Genomic DNA, 10,187 nt, shown 5'->3' with positions numbered 1-10,187 from the left:
ACACTGTCTGACATCTCCCTTCACCCACTTTTCTGTTGTCTGTCTCCCAGGGAGGAGGTTATATGTAGATCCTTGTAATCAGTTCCCCCTTTCCACTCCACCCTCCTGGTATCGCCACTCTCAGCACTGGTCCTGAAGGGATCATCTGTCCTGGATTCCCTGTGTTTCCAGTTCCTATCTGTACCAGTAATGAGGTTTCTTAGTGTCACTGGGATACCTTCAAAGAGATTTTTGGTTCTGGGGGCGGGTGGAGGGTGGGGGAATTGAGACCAGAGCTAATATCAAAGTTTTAATAAAACTTAAGTGGACATCTTCCCAAATGATTGACACTTTGCAACAATTGACTATTGCCCATATACTTATTAACAACCTGTGATATGCAAATGACACCACCTTGCTTGCTGAAAGTGAGGACTTGAAGCACTTGCTGATGTAGATCAAGGTTTGTAGCCTTCAGTGTGTATTGCAACTCAGTGTAAAGAAGACCCAAATTCTCACAACTCTATCAATAGGTGACATCATGATAAATGGAGGAAAGGTTGAAGTTGTCAAAGAGTGGGTCTTTTTTTGGATCCATCATCAGTGCTTATGGAAGCAGCAGTCAAAAGATGATAAGATGTGTTGCATCAGGTAAATCTGCTGCCCAAGACCTCTTTAGAGTATTGAAAAGCAAGGAAGTTAGTTTGAGATCTGATACAGCTGACCCAAGCCTATTTTCTTTTTTTATAAAATTTAGTATAAAATTTATTATTTTTTTGGTGAGTTTGTATACCAGAAAACAAACATTTCAGTAGTCTAGACTAACCCATGCCTATTTTCAATCACCTCATATGCATGTGAAAGTTTGGACACGGAAAAAGGAAGACTGAAGAATTAATGCATTTGAATTGTGGTGCTGGAGAACAATATTGCAAGTACCATGGACTGCTAAAAGTACGAAGCAGACTTGGAAGAAGTATGAAGGCCAGGATGGCAAGACTTCATCTACATACTTTGGACATGTTGTCAGGAGAGACCAGCCTCTGGAGAAGCACACTGTGCTTGGCAGAGGGGCAGTGACAAAGAGGAAGACCCTCAACAAGCTGGATCAACACCGTGGTTGCAACAATGGGTCCAGGCATAGAAAGTTGTGAGGATGCACAGAACCAGATAGGGTGTTGATGTTGCAATGAGTCAGCTCTGACTGGATGGCCCCTCACACCACCGCATGTATTATGTGATTGGTTGTTAGTAAAGTCATATAAATGTTGCTTATAAACTGAAATGAGCCAAGCACTTGCTAAGCATTCTCTCTTGTTGGATTCTCCATTGATCTGGCTTCCTAATGTAACACTTTTTCTCTGTTCCACTTTGAGTGGTTAATTAATTGCTCAACTGCACCAGGGCACATCCAGTATTTAGGGTAACATGATCACACAACGCTTTGGCACCCACTGAGTTGAAAACTTGCTAAAGCTAAGGCATTTGCTTAAAATTTGAAATGCCAGATCATGTAAGGTCCCAGCTTCAGTAGCTACCAACTCAATGTAATTCTACGCTTTCCCCACTAGTTTCTGGACATCCGCCACTGCTTCTTCATTTGAGGTTGAGAATCTTTTTCTTGGCTCATCTTTGAAGTCGTCCCAACCTTGTTTAAAATATTTTTTTAAAGTTTCATTGGCATATACTTCACATATCATACAATTTAATTGTTCAACCATATGAATAAGAATTGTGCACAATTTCAGAACATTTTCTTTTTGTACTTGTTAGCTCTCCATTTCCCCAAAGCTCCACTGTCATGCCCATAGGTAATATTAATCAGGTTACTGTCTCTATAGGTTTATATAGACATCCTGGATGTCATTTACAGAAAATCATGCACAATTTGAACTAGAAAGAAGCAAACCAAAAAATCCAACAATGACAAAACAAAAATCTTGATAAAATATCAAAAACTGAAAAAACTTTAAAATGGTTCAAAAGGTAGCAAATATTTTAAGGCTGTTACATTACTGTTTTATATGGGCAATAGTCAATTGTTGCAAAGTGTCAATCATTTGGGAAGATGTCCACTTAAGTTTTATTAAAACTTTGATATTAGCTCTGGTCTCAATTCCCCCACCCTCCACCCGCCCCCAGAACCAAAAATCTCTTTGAAGGTATCCCAGTGACACTAAGAAACCTCATTACTGGTACAGATAGGAACTGGAAACACAGGGAATCCAGGACAGATGATCCCTTCAGGACCAGTGCTGAGAGTGGCGATACCAGGAGGGTGGAGTGGAAAGGGGGAACTGATTACAAGGATCTACATAGAACCTCCTCCCTGGGGTTGGACAACAGAAAAGTGGGTGAAGGGAGACATCGGCCAGTATAAGATATGACAAAATAGTACTTTATAAATTATCAAGGGTTCATGAGGGATGAGGGAGTGGGGAGAGAGGGAGAAAAATGAGGAGCTGATGCCAAGGGCTTAAGTGGAGAGCAAATGTTTTGAGAATGATGAAGGCAACGAATGTACAAATGTGCTTTACATAATGTGTGGGTGGATTGTGATGAGTTGTATGAGCCCCCAATAAAATGATTTTTTTTAAAAAGGTCATTACTGATAGAATTTGCTTGTAACTGTCCAATGATCACAGAGACGTGTTAAAACAAGTTTTATTTGCAATAAATCTGTGCATGTTTGCATTAGAACCCTAGTAACAATACTTTGTGCCTTGTGGTAGATTTTTTTTTCAATGTGTTTTGTTTTTCTGTGTTCCTGTATTTATGACCCTTGTAAATGAGAGATCTTCAAAAAGTTCATGGAAAATACATACTGTGAATTTTAAAATCTCTTTCACCAAAATACTTGTTATAACATGTCTGAATATTATCTAGTTTGAAGGACCTGTAAGGATCAGTTATCAGTTTGAAGAGCGACCCTCGCTAAAACCAAAGCAGGAATAAACATTAAATGTATGGTGAAGCTTCAGTGGAGAAATGGTAAAGTCACTGACGTTTAAAAAATAATTGATGGGGACAGTGCCCCAAACAGGTTTACAAATGGATAACACATTCTATGAGGGCACGAGATAATGTTGAAGATGAAGCCTACATTGGTTGTGAGGAAATTTTTTATTTTGTCTAAAGCGGATCAATGATTAGGAAAAGAGAAAATAAACAACTCAATTGGTTAGACATAACTCTATTATAACTAAAACATTAAGCTTAAATTTTCCGGTCTATGTGCAACAAAACATCCAAATCAGATGTAAACATTATAAACCAATGGGATCAAGATCCTAAAGCATTTCTTGAATAACTATTTCTTAACATATAAATTGTATTTCTTGACATAAGCTTCATCATGTATAAAACACATTTGTAGGAAATTATACCAGCCATTTAATTCCTCTCTAAAGAACTGAGGATCCTGGACATTTAACCATGTCAATGTAGTCTTTTTTCCATAACAGATGAAACATGGTGGCACCAGTAAGATCCTGAAGACAAAGCATGATTTTTAAAAAGACTACCAAGAGATGGAAGTGGCCCAGTGGAAACAAACTTGGACCCGTGAAGAGTAAAAATCATGGCAACTTTTTTTAATGCTCAAGGCGTTTTGCATGTTGACTTTCTGGAGGGCCAAAGAACTTGTAACATCAGCTGGCTTGGAGTGTTTTGAGAAAGTTAGCCAAAATCTTACCAGAAAAACATCTGGAAAAACTTCACCAGTTACTCACAATGCTCCTGCTCATTCCTCTCCTCAAATAAGGGCAATTTTTGGGGTTCCAATGAGAACTCAGTAGCTTTCCTTAGACTCCTTCGGACTTCTGTTTCCTAATCGTAAAAAAATCTCCAGAGGGTACACATTTCTTTTCATAATAATAATGTAAAAAGATTGTATATCGATATGGATAAAATTCCAGGACCCTCAGTTCTTTGGTGATAATTAAATGGATGGTACAATTGCCTACAAAAGTGTTTTAGACATGAAGCTATTATAAGACATAAAGTTTATACTTTTATCTTCTAACTCCATTGTTCCACCAACTTGTTGAAATGCTCAGAGCCAAATGCCCCTATAAAAAGAGAAAAATTAAAAACTCATTTTTAACTGAAAAGTTTATTCCATTTGCATTTACTGGGTTTTCAGTTGTGTTTGGATTTATTTCTATTATTGACTGTGGCTTCTGCTTTTCTATGTCCCTCTTTTGTAATGGTTATCCTGGTCATTTTAACATGCACACCTAATTCAGTATATTTACTATCTTCTTGTAATTTTCACAGCCATCAAGTCGATGTCAACTCATAGTGACACTGTAGGACAGGGTAGAAGCCCCTGTGGGTTTCCGAGGCTACCACTCTTTACAGAAGTAGAAAGCTTCTCATAGCGATGTGAATGAGGGGTGGGCAGAGTGGCAACCCAAAGCCCATCTGTAGCCAATTGTACATCCCCTGATAGAAGGGTCACAAGGAAGGGATGAGCCAGCCAGAGCGCAGTATAGCACCAACGAAACACACAGCATTCCTCTAGTTCCTTAATGCTTCCTAACCCCACTATCATGACCCCAGTTGTACCTTACAAATCCAGCAGACCAGAATATGTACATTCGTACAGATAAGAGCTCTAAACACACAGAATCCAGGACAGATAACCCACCAGGAACAATGGGAGTAGTGACACTATGAGAGTAAGGGGAAGGTGGGGGAGAAAGGGGGAGCCAATCACAATTATCGAATTATAACTCCCCCAACCCAGAGTGACGAACAACAGAAAAATGAGTGAAGGGAGACAGCGGATGGTGTAAGATATGAAAATAATAATTTATATCTGATCAAGAGTTCATGAATGTGGAAGGGCAGGGAGGGAGGGAGGCAAAAAAAGAGGAGCTGATATTAAGGGCTAAAGTAGAAAATGTTTTGAAAAAGATGATGGCAACATATGTACAAATGTGCTTGGCACAATAGATGTATGGATTGTTATAAGAGCTGTAAGAGGCCCAAATAAAATGATTGAGAAAAAAAAAGTAGTAGAAAGTCTCGTCTTTACTTCCTCGGAGCGACTGGTGGTTTTGAACTGATGAATCAAGGTGCTTTAATTCAGTAGCTGGTCTCTTGTACCTTCAGTTTTTGTTAACTCCACAAAATGAGCATTACCATTGTTTTATTCTCACAGCCTTACCCAAAATATTCACATTCAATAATTCTTTGGTACATTTGATTATGTTATTCTGTCCTCATTATTTCATTTATTAGAAGATCAATATAGTTTATGAGTCCTGATATATTATTGACTAGGACTCCCTAGCACCACATGGTAATTCATCTTCAATCCTGTATAACAGACTCTAAAATGCCACTTCAGGATGTATCTAGAGTATTCTTCTTTTCTTAGATAATTATTGAGGAAAGTCAAAATTAATATTTCTAGGTCAGTTTCTCAAATATCCCTATTCATATATATTCTCTAGTTAATAACCAAAAACCACAGAACCAGAAACTCCCTCCTTTAATCTCACATCTACCTCTGGGTTTCCAGCAAAATGCGCCAATGGTAGGCTTGTTTGCTGTCACCTCTTCTACTCATGTTCACTCTTTAACTCAGTCTAGAACCAACAATGATACACTGGGGGGCATTTATGATGTGCTAAGTACCATCCAAAGATTTTGTGTGATTATTTCACATCCCTGAAAAAACAATGTAGATAAACCTGTAAAGGAACTTAAGCACAAATGTTAAACTTCTAGAACCCTTAAAATAGTAGCATGACCAGAATTCACCACCAGACAGATTAAGAGCAGCTCTAACCCCAGCAGTCCACCAACAGAGCTTTCAAAAAGGTCTACAATAGACGAGTATGTATTGCCAAGTCCAAAAGGCATTCATGCTAACCTCCCTCAGTTTCAATCATCACCAACACGTCTCTATCTTGAGGAACACTGCTTCTCTCTCGGCTTCTAAGGCACCTTCACTATATACCCTTCTATTTCCTTGATACATGGGAGAGTGCCAAAGCTCGAACACAGGCTTTCTTTGTTCTAAATGTATTTTTCCCTAATTGATCTCATTCTATCACTTGGTTTTAATAGCATTTTTTTTATTGCACATCACTCCTTTATTATACTGATCTGGAAAAAGGATTTAGTACAGCTGTCTTCAAACTGAGGACTGGGCCCAAGTAGCAGGGCTGAGCGACTGGACCAGGCCTTACTCTCAGTGACGAGACATGTGGACACGATCAACAGGCATTTCACTGCCGCACAACAGAGAAGGTGGGGAAGGTTCTACAGCACACAGCAGGATGGACTCCTCCCCTTAGCAGCCAGGGAGCCTACCCCACAGGGTGAGAGGAATGGCTTAGTTTCTGAGGGTCACATGGGGTCTTAGTATATCAACTGCCACCAGAAACCCTAGAAGGGTTTTCGTTTTGTCATACATAAACATGACTTTTTTTTCCTTTTTGTAAAGTACATCACGTAAACATTCGGAGTTGATCCCAACATTTGGGGTCAGGGAGGAAGGGGATGTAAGATCACTAGAGTGCCCGGACCAACCTGACTGCACAACAGTCCTAGGCCTGGAATCGCCCAGCTCTCCCTCCTGGTCCGTCAAACTCAATGTGGTTCCTCCCACCCCCTAACTCGAGGCCGTCCCGAATAAACAATCCACTGGCATAACCAGAGTCCCTGCCCTCTGGGAAGAGAGGCAAGGCTTCCCTGGGCCTGGCTGAGGAGTGTTCATGCCCCAGAGGTGCCATTCGTACTAGGACTGTACGAAGGGAGAGGGTGTAGGGGACAAGATGGCTGAAATGGGAGCCATTGGTCCCCCATCTGCGGCTACGTAAGGTGTGGTCAGTGTGACGTGTGCAAGGGAGTGGGCAGGGAGGGCGGGTGCCGCTGGGACAGCAGTCGGCCGGCGTGCCTTCACTTCTTGGCCTTGCCCTGGGCGGCCACAGCTTCCATGGCTTTACGCACGGTCTCCTCGTCCCCCAGAAACTGCATGGCCTTGATGGGCTTCAAGTTCTTGTCCAACTGATAGACGATGGGGATATCGGTGGGCAGGTTCAACTCCATGATTGCCTCTTCAGAGAGCCCCTCCAGATGTTTGACAATGCCCCGGAGGCTGTTGCCATGGGCTGAAATCAGGGCCTGCTTCCCTTCCTTGATCTAAGGAATGCTCTGGCAACGGTGTCCTTCAGATTCTCGCAGGAGGGCAGCTGGTCTTCAGTGAGGTCTGCATGCCTGCGATCCTTGCTGATGTTGCTGTAGAAGGGGTGGTCCGGCTCCAAGGGCGGCGGTGGGATGTCATAGGAATGCCTCCAGATCTTGACCTGGGCCTCGCCGTGCTTGGCGGCACTTTCTGCCTTATTGAGGCCAGTCAGCCCCGCGTAGTGCCGCTCGTTGAGGCGCCAGGTCCTCACTACGGGCAGCCACATCTGGTCGATGGCATCCAGCACCGTCCAGAGTCCGGATGGCTCTTGTCTGCACGGAGGTGAAGCAGATGTCAAACTCGTAGCCGGCATCTGACAGCGCCTGCCCGCCGCGCTTCGCCTCCTCGTGCCCCGCCCGGGGTCAGGTTCAGCGTGGTACCAGCGGTTGAAGCGGTTCTCCAGGTTCCAGGCGCTCTCGCTGTGGCGGATCAGCACCAGCTGGTAGGCGGCCATGGCTGCAGGCTCCGGACACAGCGAAGACGGGTTCACCGAGATTCTGGAGTCTCGGCCGGTTTTAATGGCATTTTAAGGATTAAGCCGGGTAGCCGGCTAGTTGATTTCAAACCAAATCACCAAAAGCAAAGCTCGTCGAGTCCAGCTCATGGCGACCTCGTGTGTTAGAGTAACTGCTTTACAGGGTTTTCTCGGCTCTGTCCTTGGACAAACGTAGTCCTTGAACTCCAGTAGTTTAAAACCAAATATAAAAATTCATCCACTCCTAAACTGCTTTCCTTACCAGGAGACATCATGTCAGTTATAAACATTTTTATGGTTGTTGTCCTTGATGTCTTTTAGCCATCATACACCCTAGCAAGTCCTACTTGCAAAGTACTCATTCCCACCCTTCATTGTACTACTTTTCAACCTCTAACATCTTGCTTCATTACTGAAACCTCTGACGAATTACTCAACATCTTATGGTAGCCCTACATCTAATTCCTATGCAACTTCAACCCACTCTTCACAAAGCATTGTAATCTTTGCAAAATGTCCATCATAGAACTGCTATGCTTAAATTACCTTTGGTAGATTACCCCTAAAGATAAAATACAAGGGTGCTTCAGAGATAGTACAGAAATGGATTAAAAGATAATGGAAACTTTCCATAAACTTTTTGAAGCCCACTCATGCTAAGTCCTTTGCTACAATCCCCTATGGCCCTTACATCATACTGGTCATGCTTCAACTCTTTCCTACATTAAAAAGCTTTTACTACAAAATGAAACACTTTAATCTTTTATCCCACTCCACAGTTCCATACAATAGCACTTTTAAGGTGTCACTCCTTGTAATCTCATTTCCCTAGATAAGAGGTGTACATACCCTAGAGCGTTCCTGAGAACAAATGGTTTGAATACAACATATACAAGCCATGTTCTTCAACACATTTTTAATGCAGTTTTTGTGGTAAAATCAGGTGCCTTGGCTGACACTGGAGTGGGCTTATACTCGAGTATATACGGTAAATTGAGGTTCGATGGGTGGCAGCAGCACCAGAGAAACTTAAGAAATGCCAATTCTCAGGTCAACTTCAGACATACTGATAAGAAACTCTGAAGATAGGGTTCTGACAGATGTACACCAAAAATTTTAAACCATTTATTTTGATGAAAACTCAACAGAAATGCTAAATAAAGCCAGGCTATCTTCTTATCTTGCATGGCAAAATAATGTTCAGCCATATTATTTGAAAATGGTATATTGTAAAATTACAAAGCCAGGTTTTCCATAAATTGCTTCATATTTTAATGAAACACCTTAAAACGTGAAATACAGATGCAGTCAGGCAGAGGAAAAAAAGGATAGTTTATATAATACACAAAGCTAAGCAATACTGAGACACTAGACCCAAATTCACATCTGAAAGCTGCAACATTTGCGCTTGGGGAATAAACGCAGATGTTCTGTGGCCTCTCACATTGGGTAGCAGCTAATACATCCAGTTGGTATGGTATTCCTGTTGCAAATATGTATTCTTACTAATTACTACTAATGGTGATTCAGACACCATTCAAGTCACTTGTATCTACATTAAAAATGCTTTCAAACAGGTCAAAGTAGATGAACTTAGTTCAGATCATCTGCCTCCTGTCACTCCATGAATACAGATGAACCTTAAATTCAATCTCCTTCTGTGGAACATTTTATTACTTGACTAAAACGAAACGTTTTTCCAGGAGGTTTGGATACAGCCAAAGAACACACTGAAGTATCGGCCCTTGGATTTATCTTAGAGTCAGGCTGAGTTTATATTACTCTAGTTACCCCAAAGCTACACAAGGTAAAGAGCAGGAGGTTTAAAAGAAAAGTGAAGCTTATGAGAGATGAGGGGAAGTAGTTTAAGAAATGGTGAACATGTACTGCAATTCCTTCTAGATTTAATATGTAAACTTTAAAAAAATAGGGCCAAGATTCATTTACATGTCCAAATATATAATTCATGGAGATTCTTCCAAAATGACTAATGAATTATCATGCTGCTGCTGTTGCTAGGTGCCACTGAGCAGGTTCCAACTCATGCTGACCCTATGTAAAACAGAACGGGCAGTGCCCAGTCCTGTGACATGCTCAAAATTGCTGTTTGAGCCCCTTGTTGCAGCCACTGGGTTGATCCATCTTGTCAAGGGCTTTCCCTCTTTTTCACTGCTAATATTAAGTGGCACTCTTTATAAAATCATGACATTATGGACTCTCTCACACTCTCTCACTCACTGACTCTCTCACTCTCACTCTCTCTGACTCACTCTCATTCACTCACTCACTCATTCACTCTCACTCTCATTCACTCACTCACATTCACTCACTCACTCACTCTCTCATTCACTCACTCACTCACTCTCTGACTCACTCACTCACACACTCTCATTCACTCACTCTCTCTCACTGACTCACTCACTCTTTCAAAAAAGAATTTAAAAAAAAGAAATAATAAAATCATGACATTATGGTGAGGGATCAGATAAATAAAGGAAGGGGATCTGTCCAGCGCCTGGAGATGTAGGTGTT

At 41.5% G+C, this 10,187-nt stretch overlaps 1 pseudogene; it reads right to left on the bottom strand.

Moving 5' to 3' along the window:
• Window positions 1-6,841: 6,841 nt before the first annotated feature.
• LOC101664298 lies at window positions 6,842-7,634 on the bottom strand (annotated as a pseudogene).
• Window positions 7,635-10,187: the final 2,553 nt, after the last annotated feature.

This window comes from Echinops telfairi, unplaced genomic scaffold (assembly GCF_000313985.2).
Source record: "Echinops telfairi isolate 266 unplaced genomic scaffold, ASM31398v2 ScPeMD7_655;HRSCAF=1070, whole genome shotgun sequence".
Lineage (NCBI taxonomy): Eukaryota > Metazoa > Chordata > Mammalia > Afrosoricida > Tenrecidae > Echinops > Echinops telfairi.
Note: the sequence above shows the minus strand (reverse complement) of the source record. Positions and strands in the feature narration are given on the sequence as shown.